This window comes from Narcine bancroftii, chromosome 1, assembly GCF_036971445.1.
Source record: "Narcine bancroftii isolate sNarBan1 chromosome 1, sNarBan1.hap1, whole genome shotgun sequence".
NCBI classification, from domain to species: Eukaryota; Metazoa; Chordata; class Chondrichthyes; order Torpediniformes; family Narcinidae; genus Narcine; species Narcine bancroftii.
The window spans coordinates 88,872,432-88,890,990 of record NC_091469.1 but is presented as its reverse complement, the minus strand read 5'-3'; the positions used below and the strand labels follow the sequence as shown (position 1 = coordinate 88,890,990).

The window sequence follows — 18,559 nt, the reverse complement described above, 5'->3', positions numbered from 1 at the left end:
ATCTACCAGAGGAATGGTCTGAAAAGTAGTTCTATCTATCAGCTGACTTTAAGTCAATGAGGAATGAATGAGTCCAAAGAAAATCTACACCAAGCAAAGGTTGAGATACTGCTGCTATAATAAATGACCAAGTGTAGAGATGATTCTTGAACTTGACATTCATCTTCCTGGTGCCAAAGGTTGGAATGTTGAAACTGTTAACTGCTCATAGTTGCAGGTCCGGGGTAGGATGGCATGTGACAAAACCAGTGGGTGAAAATACATCAACTTCTGAACCTGTGTCCACCAGAAATATTTTCTGGGACAACTGGTCCCATACATACAGTAGACTTGCAGGTTTCTCACCAACTGCCGCAGCCTTTACTGGCGGTTGGCCTGGGCATTTCCCACAAATGAGTAGGGTGGAAGGCACTTGCGGGCATTTACTCCCAAACGCCTGTGATAATAACACCACGACGAGGTGTCCACAAGCTGCTTGCTTGTCTTAGGGCTTTGCCTGCTTGTAGGAAGCGATAAGCTAAGAGCAATAGAGTGTGACATGAGGGCCAATATCAGAGGGTTGGTTGTGCAGACTTGTCTTTCCTTGCTGAGCTTTTGAGCTCTACCGCTACAGCCCTTGGGTCTTAAAATGAACACTTGTATAACAAGAGCCTAATATCATCTGGCATTTGCTCTAAAAAGAGCTGCTCAAATAACAGATTGGGACTTTTGCCAGCTGCCAGGAGCAGCATTTCATCCATTAGTTCTGAAGGGACGCGGTCTCCAAACCAATCAAGATGTAGTAGTTTGGCTATCTTTACCTTATGGGATATACCATATACATGTAATAAAAGTGTTTTTGAATTGTCATACTTGCTGGTATGTGGTGGAACCCGTAGGAAGTCACCAACCCTCTTAGCGATGGCCTGGTCCAGAGCACTGACAAGATTGTAATAATGAATGATGTCCAATTCGACTTTGCAAAGGTGAAATTGTGCTTCAGCCTGTTGGAAACACAATTCAGGTTCAGAAAGGTGGTAAACAGCAATCGCTGCAGAGCCCATGTCTGTCCAAAAATATGTTTTTGAACTTGTCGGGGTCACCATTTGTGGCCACTGGAATCACAGTGGACACAAGGAAGTAATCACACAATGTGTTTTTAGAGTGAATCAAATGAATTTACTCTTCAAAACTCTCGCAACCTTTTAAAACCCAAATCACGCACCTCGTACTCGCTGATGTCATCATACACTTACATCACATAGCTGGCTTGATGCCTTCTGAGAGCTGTAGGGCCGCAATAGCGTCACTACAGTTTTCTTATTAGTAGTCTATGAGTTGTGAGTATCACTGGCATGTCAAAAATTTTGAGTTTATGTAAAAACAAATTACAGTTAAATTCCTATCATCCACTGTCTATATGGAATCTGGCCCTCAGCTTGATGTTTTCTAGACACCCTGAAATCTCAATGGGACACTGGCTCCTACACTCCACAAAATCCACCAGGAACTTGGGTCCAGCACTTTCCAAAACTCACTGGGTCCCCAGTTCCCAGATCCCTTCAAATCTATTAAACTGACTGAAAGAATATCTTACTAGAAAAAGCAATATAACATTTTTTTTTAAATTATCATAAATGATTTGGATAGTGAAGAGAACAACATCCAGTAGTTCAGAAAATCTCTCTGTTCAGAAAATTAAAGTTTTGTGTGTGGCAGATTATCAGAGTTTTGTTGTACTCGAATTGTTTGACCAAAATCTGCTTTATAGGGCCATCATGGATGCTCTACACCTCTTTGATGATAAACGTGCAATGCCAATTCACTTATCTGAATCTATCCTGCTGGTGGAATGAACCTGGGTTAATATTTCACATTGTCACATACATAGCAGTGTTCTGACTACAGTGAAACACCTTGATAGAGACACAGGTAGTTCTGGAAGATTTTTTTTCATATTTAGCCAGGATGATATTGGTCCCCTGAGCTTTTGTTGAATCCTCTGCACTCAGCTATTTCTTCATATCATATGCAGCGAGTCAGATTAACTCAAGACCAGATTCTCTCATGGTTTAGGAAGAGGCTATATGGATCTTTCAATGCGCATGTCTGTCTGAAGATGTTTGCAAGCCCCGTACACATTTATTTTTGCATCATCTGCTGGAATTTGCCAACATTGTGCATGATGCTGCTCTCCGATGGCACTCTTCCCTGTAGATATTATTGATGGTGTGGAGAGTTTTGCTTGTGATGTCCTGATATCCTGAGCTTTGTGTATTTCTTTTGCAGGGCATTCAGCTCAAAGGTGATACAGCTGGTCAGTACGTCTGCACATCTATAGAAGTTTGCCAGTGTTTTCAATGTTAAATCGAACCTCTGCAAACTTCTAAGATAGGACAAGCGCTGACATGCTTTCTTCATGATGGCATTCAGGAAAGATTCTCCGAGATAGTGACTGCTAGGAATTTAAATTTTCTCAAAATCTCCACTTCAGATCTCTCCAAAAGTGTACAATCAGCCCCTTGGTCTTGGTGACATTTAGTGAGAAGTTGTTATTAGCACATCATACAACCAAGTTTACAATCTCCCTCTTGTATACTGACTCATATCCCCCTTTTATACAACCCACTATGGTGGTATCAAATTTGTAGATGGTGTTGTTATCGTACTGAGCCACACAGTCATATGTGCAAGGTAGGTAGAGCTCTTCACTGACACAAGGTTGGTGTCCTGCCTTGAGTGTTTGTAGGGTAACGGGTGTGCCAAGCATGATGTTTAGTTGGGAGGAAGTTTGCCAACAGCCCAGGATTTGAAGAATTCCCAGATTTGGACTTCTAAATCCATTCATTCAGACATATTTGTTGTGATTCTCAGTTCAGTGGAGAAGACCCTCAGTGTAAATGCAGAAGGTTATTTTCAAAAGAACCAGGGGAATTATCATGGGGAATCTGTGATATGGTAAGAAAGAACAATTGCTGATGACTTGGAGGTGTTGTGGATAGTTGAGAAGATTGCAGGTTGCCATGGGATATAGATAAGATGCAGATTTTGGAGAGAAATGGTAGATGGAATTCAATCCAGCAAAGTGTGAAGTGCTGCACTTTGGAAGGTGGAAATTGAAGCCAGAGTACAAAATTAATGGCAGGATTCTTAGCAGTGTAAAGGAACAGAGGGAACCTGGGTCCAAGTCCATAGATCCCTCAAGATTATCGTGCAAGGTGAAAGGGTGGTTAATAAGGTATAGGGAGTGCTCATCTTCATTAGTCGGGATTGCATTCGAGGATTTTGAGTTGGAGTTCTATAAAACTAGTTAGAACACAGAATATTGTATTTTGTTCTGGTCACCTTATTATTCGAAAGATGTGGAAACTTCAGAGAGCAAGCACAGGAGATTTACCACAATGTGACCTGGATTTGAAAACACGTCTTATGAGTAAAGTTTGAGTGGGCTGGGGCCTTTCTTTTTGTAGCCTGTAGAATACAAGGTGACGTAATAGAAATGTATGAAAGGCAACAATAAAAATGTATTAAATTATGAGAGCCATGATAGGGTGGGCAGCCAGCACCTTTTTTTCAGGGCAGCAATAGCCAATACATCTGTGTAAAATATGTGGTGGGAAGTTAGGAGAGACTTCAGACCAAGTTCGATAGATATTTGGAATGCACTGCTGGCGATATAACATGTGGCGTTTAAAAGACAAAGATAGGCACAGAAAAAATGGAGGATTATTGGCTGTGAGGGAGGGAAGGATTAGATTGATCATGGAGTAGGTTTGTATAGGTCGGCACAACATTGTGGGCTGAAGGGTCCACATTCTGCTATACAGTCCTTTATTTGATGTTAATAAATATGGGGATAGTGTTAGAAAATTCTGAGAATGATTAATCTTTGACACTACTATCCAATGCTGGCTCATGTCCCTGGTAAAGTTTCTGCAAGGTCATCTAGATGTCGTTGTCTTGGTCCTTTCCTGATCTGATTCCTTGCCTGATCTGATTCCTTGCTCATAGTAAAAGGGCTCATCTGTTGATATTTTTATGCATTGATGTAACAGTTGCTGCGGTCAAGGGGATTACTCAGTTACCTCAGCAGGCAATTAGGAGTCAAGGACATTGCAGTGGATCAGGATTTACAATGAGCATTGGCAGAATAAAGGTGACAGATTTTTATCCCCTGAAGAACATCAGTAAATCAGTGTTTCTTTCCAACAATCCAGCGGTTTCATCATCATCATTTCCAGTTTGACCTTCTGAAGAAGATTCATTTTAATAAAGTGAAATGAAATTCCTTAGCAATATACTGACATTCATAGTTTTTTAGTCTGGTTGTTCAGTAACAAAGCAACCTCCTAATTGGTGCATAATATTGTTCTGGATAAAGGACAATGTATTTATTATGAAGAATATTCAGTGAAAAAAGACAAAAAGAATTCATAACAAAGAAGTGACTTCAATAATGCAAAGGCTGCAAGATTGAAAACTTACTGACAAAAAGGTTATTGCAACAATTTATTTACAAAACAATGTACAGTATTGTCAATTTTAACAAAAGCTGAATAATAGCGCCCCTTTAATCAGTTGCCTTTGCTCGCCTTTCAAACAACAGCATTGCATTAAGTTTGTTTTTGTATTGGCTGTAAAATCATCATGAATTTTCTACAATGCTAGATTCAGTGCACTTTTCATAACCATAAATTGAGCAAAATTTTTCACTCTGTTTCTGTTCCCTCTTCAAGTACTCTGCACTTTTGACTAACTTGACAACATCCTGACAAGCTGGAGTTTACCATTGGATGCAGTAGTCATCTACTGCATCCTGTCCTCACATTGTGATCTCCTCTGCCTCAAAGAGACTGGACGCAGACTGTCAGTTCGCTTTGTTGAGCACCTTGACTCTGTCCGCTGCAACAGCATGGAGCTCCCAGTGGCCACCCATTTGAATTCCCCAACCTATTCCCTTGCTGACTTGTGTGTCCATGGTCACATGCACTGCCAGACTGAAACCACCCACAAATTGGAGAAACACACTTTATCTTCCAACTGGGCATCCTCTAACCACATGGGATTAATATCAACTTCTCTGGCTTTCATTAACCCCCCCCCCCCCCCCCCCAACCTCACTTCATCATCCATCGCCTTCTCCCAGCTCTGTCTCTCTCCCTTTTCCTTCTCCTTTCTCGTAGACATAACCAATTCTCACCTCTCCCCTTAGCATATCCAATTAACAGCTTTTGTTGGCCTGAACTCCTCTACCAGCCAGCACTGCCTGTATTCTGAAATTTCCTGTTTCTTGCTCATTCTGTTTTATCATATATATTTGTCTCCTATGGATTCTGAAAAACTAGCTAAGTTCCTAACACATTTTGGTGTGTTTTTCCCAGCTTGAAAAAGCTTTGAGTCAGAGAGAATTGTAAAACAAATGATTGCAGGTACTTAATAACACTGAGAGAACACAAAAAGAAACTCAGGAGCAGAAAAGAGAGCACAGATGCTCAAGACCCCATGAAAAATTTTATGATCGAGAGAAGGGACAGATTATTTACAAGTAGGGTGGTTGATTGCTAAAGTATGCAGTTTCAAAGGGTGGATGAAGCCAGATTATTGGACTTAATTAAAAAATAAATCAGATGGTGAAATCTGATAGATCTCTAGGTATTCATTAAATTAGATAGATAAAATAACTTCTGTTAAGACAATAGACATGGAAGCAGAAATAGGCTATTCAGCTCATTCAGTCTGCACCAACATTCAATCATGAGCTGATCCATTGTCCCACTCAACTCCACTCCCTGGCCTACCCCCATAAACTCTGATGCCCTGACTGTTATGTCTCTGTGTTGGGAAGCTTCTTAAATAAATTAGAGATGAAAGATTCAAATAAAAAAAGAAATATTACTTACTGATGCCTTCCACCATCTCAGGAAACTGTTCAAACACTCATATACATATGCCCCACAGTAGTGCTCTACAGTTATAACAGTGAGAAGGGTGTATTCTTACGTGGTTACAAAACAGTTCACATTATCCTGACCTTATAACAACCCTCCTTTTCAAGAAGTTCTGCTGGGGACTTCATGTCAGCCCTTAAAGGTGTTGCTCGTAATGATAAAAGAGCTAGGTCTGGGTCTTATTTTGTTTCATGACTTTTCACCAGTGTGCGTTTCACAATTTTCACTTGTCTTTCAATGAACCCATGATCTTTGGGGTAGTATGGGTATAACGTAGTGATAACAACCCCATACTCTGCAGACAGCTTTCTGAATTCATGTGACGTGAACTGTATTCCATTGTCACATATTACTTGCTGGAGTATTCCTTGTTCAGCAAAGAGCCCTCTCATTTCTGAGGTGATAGGTGACGCTGTCAGGTCTTTCACCTTTTTGACGATTGGAAACTTGGCTTCAATTTCCACCTTCCAAAGTGCAGCACTTCACACTTTGCTGGATTTTTTAAATGATTCAACAATGTTTTCAGCCCCCACCCCCACCCCCCTTCCATCATTGGGTGAACTGCTGTTGCTCCAGCCATTTATTTCAGTAATGTTTTTTCTCTTCTTCCCCTTCGTATTTCAGTGACTTACAATCAATTGTATGGTTTTATTCTTGTTCTCTTATACCTCTGCTACTATGTTTTGTCTCTGCATTACTTGGGAGGCTTCTTAAATAACTTAGAGATGCAAGGTAAAAATAACAAAACAGACTTCACTTACTGATGCCTTCCATCATCTCAGGAAACTGTTCACACCCTCATTATAGTGGTGGACCACAGTTACTACATTGAGAAGAATGTATTCTTACGCATTATCCTGAATATTAATTGATCAACTAATCTTTCCTCTATATCCTTAAATCTGTATTTTGCAGGAACAATTTTTAGTTTAGTGAGGAAATATCAACAATCTCATCAATCTCTTGTATCAACACTGACTAATCAAAAACCTATTAATCTCAACCTTAGATACACCCAATGACTTGACCTCCACAACCACACATGCCAACACATTCCACAGATTTACTGTCATCTGTCTGAACAAATTTCTCCTCATCTCTATTCTAAGTGGACAGCCTTCAATCCTGATATGGTGACATCTTGTCCGAGACTTTGTCACCATGGGAAACATCTATATTCTCCATGCCGTTTATCATTGGAAATGCTTCATTGAGTTTCTCCACCATTCTCCGATGAGTACAAGCCGGGAGCTGTCAAATATTTGTCGTACGATAATCCTTTCATTCCTGGAATCATCCTTCTGAATGACCTCTGAATCTTCTCCAACGTCAGCATATGCCTATCTCAAATGAGGAGATCAAAACTGTTCACAATATTCCAAATGAGATCTCACCAGTGCCAGTTGTGTCCTTCAGGAACTAACTGGCAGAAAGAGAGCATCCTATTTAGTGAAATATTAAGTACAATGGATATAATTACTGTAATTCAATAATAGAATTTGAAATGTAATTAGGCAATATATAATCATCTGTAAATTTATTAGTTAATCAGTGAAATGTAATTCAATTCAAGGTTACAATATATTTCCATCTCACCTTTTCTTAATTTTGCTGCAGTTAAAATGTAACATGAGAAGAGTTCTGACTGCAGAATAGTGATGCTAAAGCTGGAATCTTAAAAGCCAAACTGCCATTGTGATATTAAATCGACCCTTACAATTGCCTTACTCATTAGTTTGAAGACATAAAAGTTGATTTCAAAGTTTTCCTCCAGACTGATACTTAGTTAATATTTAAAATTAGACATAAAGCCGGGCCACTGATCCTTTGGAGCCTGTGCCAATAAAATACACCAATGAAGTAAGTTATGGAGGGTGGGAGGAAACCAAAGCACCTGGAGGAAACCCACGCAGAGATGGGAGAAGGTACAAGTTCCTTACTGATAGCAGCAAATTCAAACCCAGGTTTCAGGTGATGTACGAGCATTAAGCTAACTACGACACGAACCATGCGGCCCTAATGTGAAAAGTGTACCAAAAAATGTTGTCAGATTGTTACTGGTCATTTATAAAAGGTTTTTTTTTAATGCTTGATCCCTTTCATTATCACATTCTTCCTCTGTCTATTCTCTTGATTACTTTGTGTCCACATTAGGGTGAAGGTAAGATCCTTCTCAAGTTATTAAATGACTTGGCTTCTTGAAGAGTGTCCCATAGGATCAGTCTGAAGAACTTTCTGCTCTTATTCTACATCTCTCCAATGAAGCCATTGCAAATATTCTCCATTCGGCCAGAAAAACTGCCATTCCATCCATCACCCTCCAACACTCCACTCCATAAACTATTTCAGTGAACTGATTCATAGAAGAGAAGATCATCTCCCTGTGATATGTTTGGCACAAACAATGCCTGCATTTATTCACTATTCAGAGGGTTGAAGTCATTTCCATGTTTGGACAGACAAATTTGCATAATTTAAAGGAACGAGAGGATATCCCATTTGGACGTGCAAATTTTCTTCGAGGCTTGCAACAGGGAAGATCTTTGACCTGGCTGCAGGGTTCCAGAACCAGGAGTTTACGATCTCAGTCTATCCAGTTAGATATTTTGAATTGAGATGAGAAATCTTTCACTCAGAGTGTGGTGAATCTGTGGAATTCTCAACATCAGACCACTGTGCAGGTAAAAATCGCTGAAGGTGGTGGATCACCCTCAGGGTATCAGTGGATACAGGGGTGAATGGAAAAATGATATTGAGTTTAAGGGTCAGCTACGATTATATTGAATGGAAAACCTGGCTTGAAAGTTCAAGTGGTGTTTTTACAAGCAACCACCAATTTTATGCTTACCAACAGAGATAACACCATTTTTAAAAGCACCTAAAATGTTGAGTAAAATTAATGATATACCAGAGGTTGGCATTTAAGTCAAAGATTAACTAACATATGATAACATTATTAATAAAGGTGAAATAATGAAAAATCAGATTGTACGTGTTCCAGGAAGACGATAGGCAAAATAAACTTGCCCCTAGGGAAATTGTCAAGAGAAATTATCATTAAAAAAAATTGGCAGGCAGATTAAACAGAAATCCTGGATCTGACATACCAAGTCTAAAACCCTAAAGGTAATGTTTAAAAGAAACTAGATGGTGAAGTGATGATTATGAACTATTTTTTTTATTTGTTTTATTGAGACATATAAGCATGATAACAGGCCCTTTTGGCCCACAAGCATATGGTGCCCAGTTACACCAAATTGACCTACACCCCCGGTCCATTTTGAACGGTGGAAACCAGAGCACCCAGACCAATCCCACGCAGACACGGGAGAATGTACAAACACCATACAGACATCACCAGATTCTAACCCTGGTTACTGGCACTGTAACAGTGTTGCTCTAACTGCTACACTAACTGTACCACCCTAAATATAGAGTCATTATAACAGTATGGAAAATAACAAATTTTCTCTCAAAGCTTTTAAGCAGTAGTGCCTGTTTTATCTTCCAGAATTCACTGAATTTTACAATGATTATTTGGATGAGAATGTAGCAAATGTAACACTGATAGTTGAGGGGAGAGAGAGAACACAAAGAAATATAGCATCGTTAACCTGACATTGGCAGTTAGCAATAGAGTGAAAACTATAATTAGAGACCCCATAATAAGGTAGTTAAAAATTATGATCAAGTTGTAGCATAATTGGACCACAAATAGATGATTGAATGATTTGATGGTGGATCTATATACTCATTTTTTATCATTCTTCTTGGCAGCTTTGAATCTGTGATTAAATATTTTCAAAGAATGTGACTGAAAATAAAGTAAAAAGCTTTAAGATTTATATACTCCTGTAAGTGAATTCTGTTCAGCGTACGCTCAGTGTGATATTTTTGTCTTTTGTCTTTTAAACTGTTTATTCTTAATCCAGGTGTATTAGGCATTGTTATTTGACCTACTTGCATCGAGTGAAGAGGAGAATATTCCATTATTTTACTTGTAGATTTGGGACATTAGATGAAGCTTTGAATAATAAGGTTGAATCACTCATCTTAGAATACTCAGATTCCAACCAAGTCTTGTGACCACAATGTTTATTTAGCTTGTTAGATTGACTTTCTGGACCATGGTAAACCCCAGGATGTTGATGGACTTGATGGTGGGCATAATATTGAATATTAAGGGTAGCTGAAGTCGGAATGCAACTTTACCAACCAAAACCAATTCTCTATCCAATTGGGCAGGTTCCACTGTATCCCATGCAAGCTGACCTTCTGGACTAGCCGACAGTGCAGAACCTTGTCCAATGCCTTACTAAAGTAAATATAGGTAAGGTTCCCTGATCTTCTTTCATCAGTATTCTTAATCACCTCTTCTACATGCTCAATCAAATTCAATGCAATGTTGTCCATCACAAATCAATCCTTGCTTTCCAAGTGAAGTTAAGCTCACTGGCCTGCAGTTCCCGGACGTGTTCTTGGAGCCAATTTTAAATGAAGGCAAAACATTAGCCACCCTTCATATTGTAGCCCTTCACCTGTGCCAAATGTTGAAGCAAATATCTCTGCCAGGACTCCTGCAATTTCTTCATGGCTTCCCACATTGTCCTCAGATAAATTGGATCTGAGCCTGGGAATATGATTGCCTTTGTGCATTTTATAGTTGAAAGGTAAAGGCTCAGCTGTAAAGATCAGTGACAATGACAGGGTAGGCAAGGTGCTGTGATTATTGATTGATGGGGTAGGTGATGGTCATCTGATTAGCAGCACTTAATAGCAGCGGAGGGAATCAGTTGATGAGCGTGGGTCAGATAGTCAGTGGGTGGGGGCTTAAGTTAGGAAGGAGTTGTTTGTTCGGGTCCTGAAAGGAGGGTACCCAAAGGAGGTCAAGCCAGAACAACATAGAGTGGTTTCTTTCCTGTCATTCAAAGCTGCATTTGGCTGATCCAGTGTGAATTAAAATCTGCAGAAGAAGGGATCACTTTTCCTCTGTTGTCTTGCAATGCAATACAATTCAGAGATGCAGAAGAAGCTGACGTGAAAATTGTGGCCTGTGAAATCTCTCAGTTTAATTTTTTTATTTTATTATAATATTGAATTAGATATTAAAGAAAAAATATGGCATGGATTGCAGAAAATCTGACCTATCTAACATTGTTTAAATCAGTTTGTAAGCAAGTAAAAATGTCACTTTAAAAGAATTCTACCATTACAACATGCTTGTCTACTTCCATATTGGAGAAGATCAAAATGGTTTCATGAAAAGGAAGTAGTTTGACAAATCTAATACTCTTCTTTGAAGTGTTGCTCATGGCATTGAAAAAAAGTGGAAATGGCTGATATGATGATTGACCTCATTACAAAAAGCAAACAACTTCCCTCTGCATTCTTGCCAAACTCGAGCAATGTTTCACCCCCTTCCATAACAAGAGGTTTACATTGCACATCGTTGAGTTTTTGGAAGGAACCACATGTAATGTCTCCAGGGTTCTGCTGAGATTGTAGTACAAGGTTGCAAATGGATTTAGTGATTGGAAGGAGGTGATAGACGGAGTATTGGGAAGCACAGTTAGAGTAGCAATTAGCATAATGCTATTACAGTGCCAGGGACCTGTGTTTGAATTTGGCACTATCTGTAAGTGATTTGTACATTCTCTCTGTGTCTGTGTGAGTTCCCTCCTGGTGCTCTAATTTCCTCCCACCCTTCAAAACAAATGGGGTTTGGAAGTTAATTGGGCGTAATTAGACAGCAAGGGCTCATGGGCCGGAAGGGCCTGTTTCCATGCTGGATATCTGAATTAAAATTTAAAAACCACTGAAATTACTCACCAAGGCTAACATCTGTCCGCCTTGTGAGCTCCATCACTTTGAAGGGCTTGCACAGGGACATCATGAGCTGTAAACATATGAGCATGAAAAATAGGAATAAAACATTGCATTTATTTCCATGTTTCTGCTTGACCGGACAATGAGGTAATTGTCGATCTGATTTTGGCCTCAACTCTAATTTTTATCATGTTTCTTTGTCAGTTTGAAAAAACCTTGAAAATATTTTCCACATTTTACTCAGAATTCCAGATATTTATGATCCATAAAGAGAGGGAATTTTTCTTTGATCTTTCACGTTAGTACCTTCCTACTTATTCTGCTTCTGCAGCTTTTGATTTCATCATAATTGGAAGCATTATTTCACTATTTACTCAATCAATCCTGCTTACAAACTTGCAGTCCTCAGCAATATCAGATCCCATTCTGCAAAACTCCTGTTGCATGGATTCAGCCATCCTCCAGAAGAAACAATCTCATAGAACCATAGAATACTACAGCAGAGAAAAAAACAGACCATTCAACCTCTCTAGTCTGTGCCAACCATCATTTCCATAGTCCCACTGACCTGCTCCCATTGTATTAACCTCCAGGCCTCTCCCATCCATGTATTAATCCAATTTATTCTTGAAACTTAAGATTGAGTCTGCATTCATCACATCTGATGGCAACTTATTCCATATTCCCACCACTCTCTGAGTGAAGGACTTTCCCTGAATGTTCTCCCTAAACCTTTCCTCTTTCTGCTTAAAACTATGACCTCTCATATTTATCTTCCCCAATCTAAGTGGAAAAAGCATACTCACATTCACTCTGTCTATACCTTTCATAATTTTGTAAACCTCTGTCAAATCTCCCCTCATTCTTCTTTGCTCCAAGGAATAAAGTCCTAACCTTTCCCTGTCACTGAACTTCTAAAGACTCAACAACATCCTAGTAAATCCTTTCTGCCCTCTTTCAATCTTATTGATTCTTTCCTGTAGTTAGGAGCACAGAACTGCACCCAGTACTCCAAATTTGACCTCATCAATGTCTTAAACAACTTCAATATTACATCCCAACTTCTCTACTCAATACTTTGATTTATGAAGGCTAAGATGCCAAAAGATCTCTTTACAACCCTGTCCACATGCAACATCACCTTCAGGTAATAATGTATTTATATTCCCAGATCTCTCTGCTCCTCTGCACTCCTCAATGCCCTACCGTTTACTGTGTATTTCCTACCTTCCAAAATACAACACCTCACACTTGTCTGCATTAAACTCCATCTGCCATTTTGGCCCATTCTCCTAGCTGGTCCAGATCCTTCTGCAAACTTTGAAAATCTTTCTCGCTGTCCACAAAACCTATCTTTGTGTCATCAGCAAACTTGCTGATTCAATTGACCATATTATCATCCAGATCATAGATATATACAACAAGCAACAATGATCCAAATACAGATGCCTGTGACCACTGGTCACAGGACTCCAGTCTGAAAATCAACCATCCACTACCACCCTCTATTTTTTCTCACACAGCCAATTTCGAAACCAATTTACAACCTCTCCTTTAATACCTAGTCTCATAACATTCTGAACTAACTGCCCATGTGAGACCTTGTCAAAGACTTTACTAAAGTCCATAGAGACAACATCCACAGCCTTTCCTTCATCTACATTCTTGGTAACCACCTTGAAAAACTTTACAAGATTTGTTAAACGCAACCTAGCATGTGCAAAGCCATACCCATGACTGTCCAAATACCTTTATATCCTGTTTGTTAGAACTCCTTCCAATAATTTACCCATGACTGATGTCAGGCTCACCAGCCTCTAATTACCTGGTTTATTTTTGGAGCCCTTTTTAAGCAATGGGATAACATGAGCTACCTTCCACTCCTCTGGTATCTCAGAGATCAATTCACTAAACCTTCTCTGAACTGCCTTCAATGTACCTTTGTGCTAAAATAAGAGGACCAAATTGCACAATCCCGTTTAAGCCACATACACTGCAACCTGTCTGTGCGATACAACTGTATGAGTATCTTCACCATGAAGACTGCAATGGTTCAATATGATTCACTGGTGCCTTTTCCAAGTGCACTGAGCAATGGGTGATAAACAGTAGCCATGTTAGACTTGTACACATTCTGTGTAGGGTTTCAAAGAGACAATGACAATGTACATTGATAATAAATTATCTATGTCTCCAGGAAGAATAAAATAAACTTTCTTTGAAAAGAAGCCCATGTTGAATTTGATTGCCCTTTTCTATAAACAGAAAAGTGTTGCATGCAGGTATTCAGTACAATGTTCTGGATAGCTAATAAGTCTGTTCACATTGCAAGGGTTTGGAACACAAGAGTAAATTTTCCTTGCTACACTGGTACAGGGATTTACTGAGCAAAGCCAGGATTACTATGTACTGTTTTATCTTTTTTTGCCTGAGAAGAGTTATAGTGAGGACATAATAAAGATTTACTGGATTGACTTTTGGGTTCAGGCTTCATATGAGGGATTAGGCTGAATGAACTGAAGATGAGTGAAGTTCTTAAGGAGGGGAGTTGGTCACACTGAAATATACAAATTTATTAGCAGGAGAGATACCAAGGAGCTCTTTCCCCTAACTGAGAAATTAACAATCTCAAAATCAGATATTGGTGATACTAGATCAAGATGGAAGAATTTGCGAATCTTTGTAATTTTGAACCGGTGCAGCACCTTGATCACATTAGATATTCAGAAGTTTTAAGTCGAAGATTGCTATGTTTGAAAATTTTTCATAGATCAAAGTAGGAAAGAGATTTGATGAGAATTTCCAGTCAAAACTTTCTAAATATCAGAAATGGCCAGAGAGGTACAACTTTGATGTCAGTAGTTAGTCAAGGGCCATGGGCTCAATTAAAATTTTTACTTAAATCTATTTTATTTTAGTTCTAAACAGATGGTTTACCTTGTGGCCAGTTTAAATAAATAAATAATAATAAAAAAGAAATATATATATATATCAGTCATCATATTGTTCAATTTTGCTCCAAAAATGAATAATCCTTCTGGCTGTGAAGCAAACAGCACATAGATTGGTGGGTTTATTAAGAAGTGTTTGGCCTGGAAGTCAGCCTGAAGAAAACTGAGGTCCTCCATCAGCCAGCTCCCCACCATGACTACCAGCCCCCCACATCTCCATTGGGCACACAGAACTCAAAATGGTCAACCAGTTTACCTACCTCGGCTGCACCATTTCATCTGATGCAAGGATCGACAACAAGATAGACAACAGACTCACCAAGGCAAATAGTGCCTTTGGAAGACTACACAAAAGAGTCTGGAAAAACAACCACCTGAAGAAACACACAAAGATCAGCGTGTACAGAGCTGTTGTCATACCCACGCTCCTGTTCGGCTCCAAATCATGGGTCCTCTACCGGCATCACCTACGGCTCCTAGAACGCTTCCATCAGCGCTGTCTCCGCTCCATCCTCAACATTCATTGGAATGACTTCATCACCAACATCGAAGTACTCGAGCTGGCAGAGTCCACAAGCATCGAATCCATGCTGCTGAAGACCCAGCTGCGCTGGGTGGGTCACTTCTCCTGAATGGAGGACCATTGCCTTCCCAAGATCATGTTATATGGTGAGCTCTCCACTGGGCACCGAGACAGAGGTGCACCAAAGAAGAGGTACAAGGACTGCTTCAAGAAATCTCTTGGTGCCTGCCACATTGACCACCGCCAGTGGGCTGATATCGCCTCCAACCGTGCATCTTGGCACCTCACAGTTAATAGAAACATAGAAGATAGGAGCAGGAGTAGGTCATTCGACCCTTCGAGCCTGCTCCGCCATTCAATGAGATCATGGCTGATCTTAAAGTTCAGTACCCCGTCCCCGCCTTCTCTCCGTAACCTTTAATATCCTTATACTGAAGAAATATATCTAATTCCCTCTTAAATATATTTAATGAACCTGCCTCTACTGCCCTCTGTGGCAATGAATTTCACAGATTCACCACCCTCTGAGTAAAGAAATTCCTCCTCATCTCGGTCCTAAATGGTTTGCCTATTATCCTCAAACCATGGCCCCGGGTCTGGATTTTCCCATCATTGGAAACATCCCATCTGCATCCATTCTGTCCAGTCCTGTCAGAATTTTATTTGTCTCTATGAGATCCCCTCTCAATCTTCTAAACTCCAGGGAGTACAATCCCAATTTGCGCAGTCTTTCCTCATAAGTCATTCCTGCCATTCCAGGTATCAGCCTGGTGAATCGCCTCTGCACTCCCTCCATTGCAAGAACATCCTTCCTTAGATAAGGTGTCCAAAACTGCACACAATACTCCAGGTGTGGTCTCATCAAGGCCCTCTACAGCTCTTGAGTTCTTATACTCAAACCCTTTTGATATGAAGGCCAACATACCATTTGCCTTTTTAACTGCCTGCTGTACCTGCATGCTCGCCTTCAGAGACTGATGTACAAGTTCCCCTAGGTTTCTCTGCACTTCCCCATCTCTTAATCTATTGCCATTCAAATAGTAATCTGCCCTCCGGTTTGTATTACCAAAGTGGATAACCTCACATTTATCGACATTGTAGTGCATTTGCCATGTATCTGCCCAGTCCCTCAATTTATCCAAATCACACTGGAGCTTCCTGACCCCCTCTTCCGTGCACACAACCCCTCCTAGCTTAGTGTCATCTGCAAATTTGGAGATATTACATCCAATCCCCTCATCCAGATCATTAATGTAAATTGTGAACAGCTGGGGTCCCAGTACAGATCCCTGTGGCACCCCACTTGTCACCGCCTGCCACTCAGAAAACGAGCCATTTATCCCAACTCTCTGTCTTCTACCTGCCAGCCAGTTCTCAATCCACATCAATACTTTGCCCCCAATCCCATGAGCCTTGATTTTGGAAGCCAGTCGTTTATGCTGGACCTTATCGAAGGCCTTTTGGAAGTCCAGGTACACCACATCCACTGGCTCTCCCCCATCTATTTTACCTGTCACCATCTCAAAGAATTCCAATAGATTTGTCAAGCACGATTTACCTTTTGTAAATTCAGGTTGACTCTGTCCGATCCCTTCTCTGCTAGTCATATGCTCCGCTATTACATCCTTAATAACGGATTCCATCATTTTGCCCACTACTGATGTAAGGCTCACCGGCCGATAATTCCCCACTTTTTCTCTACCCCCTTTTTAAATAGTGGGGTAACATTAGCTAACCTCCAATCCATGGGTACTGATCCTGAGTCTATCGAGTTCTGGAAAATAATTCTTAAAGCATCTGCTATCTGAATGGCCACTTCCTTGAGTACCCTAGGATGTAGATTATCAGGCCCTTGGGATTTATCTGCCTTCAATCCCATCAATTTCCCCAAGACCATGTCTTTAGAGATACTGATTTCTTTCAGTTCCTGCCTTGCATTAGTCTCTATGTTTCCCAACATCCTTGGGAGGTTATTTGTATCCTCTCTTGTAAAAACAGAACTAAAGTAAGAATTTAATTGGTCTGCCATTTCCTTATTCCCCATTATATATTCCCCTGATTCCGACTGCAAAGGACCTACTCTGGATTTCACCAATCTTTTCCTCTTGACATATTTATAAAAGCTTTTGCAGTCGGTTTTTATATTTGCCACAAGCTTACTTTCGTAATTTATTTTTGCTCTCTTGATTAATCCCTTTGTCCTCCTTTGCTGCATCTTGAACTGCTCCCAGTCTTCGGTTATGGTACTTTTTTTGGCCAATTGATATGCTCTCTCTTTGGACCCAATGCTGTCTCTAATTACCCTTGTTATCTACGGTTGAGTCACCTTTTTTGGTTTATTTTTATGCCAAACCGGTATAAACGATTTTTGCAATTTCTCCATTAGATCTGTGAATGATTTCCATTGTCTATCCACAGTCAACTCCCCCATAAACACCACCCAATCAATTTTACTCAACTCCCGTCTCATACCATCATAATTCCCTTTATTTAAATTCAGGACCTTAGTCTCGGTTTTAATTTTATCACTCTCCATGTCAAGTGAGAATTCGATCATATTGTGATCGCTCCTATCCAAAGGGCCTCGCACAACAAGATTGCTGATTAGCCCCTTATCATTGCATAATACCCAATCTAAAATGGCCTGCTCCTGAGTTGGTTCCTCGACATATTGGTCTAGATAACAGTCCCGTAAACATTCAAGTAATTCCTCCTCCTCTGTATTTTTACCAATTTGACTAGTCCAATCTATATGCAAATTAAAGTTCGGCGGGCAGCAACCTCCTTCGAAGAAGACCGCAGAGCCCACCTCACTGACAAAAGACAAAGGAGGAAAAACCCAACCCCAACCAACCAATTTTCCCTTGCAACCGCTGCAACCGTGCCTGCCTGTCCCGAATCGGACCTGTCAGTCACCAACGAGCCTGCAGCAGACGTGGACATACCCCTCCATAAATCTTCGTCCATGAAGCCAAGCCAAAGAAGAAGAAAGAAAATTACAAAGAAAATGCATCTATGAAATTTAATTGAAAGACCATTTATATATTTCCTATATTCAAAACCCATTTCAAAACCTTTAATATTTCTGATATCATCAGGTGGAAAATTATGCAATGAAGCAAATCTTCACAGATTCTCTGGGGAGTGGTTCTGACATATTTTCTGCTATGGCCTCTGGAGGCTGAATACTTCATTTGATTTCTGAACTTATTCTGAAGAAATTCAGTTGTCTTAAAATACTTAGTTGAATGCACGGTATTTATTTCTTTGGAATTAAACTTCAGTAATAGAGTGCAATCATTAGGCACCAACTTGCAGTGCATCTTCTGATC

The 18,559-nt window shown here is 40.1% G+C and overlaps 1 protein-coding gene across 18 annotated transcripts in view; it reads left to right on the top strand.

Annotated features, from left to right (window-relative positions):
- The window catches only part of LOC138760976 (astrotactin-2-like), a 1,981,947-nt gene that overhangs the window by 443,900 nt on the left and 1,519,488 nt on the right, over positions 1–18,559 (top strand). The window contains exon 1 of one of the 18 annotated variants that reach the window (XM_069932476.1): positions 10,174–10,257. The exons of the other annotated variants lie outside the window; for them this stretch is intronic. The gene's annotated coding sequence lies outside the window, so the exon portion shown is untranslated. Of the gene's footprint in view, positions 1–10,173; positions 10,258–18,559 lie in introns of those variants that run through there. 18 annotated transcript variants of the gene reach the window in all.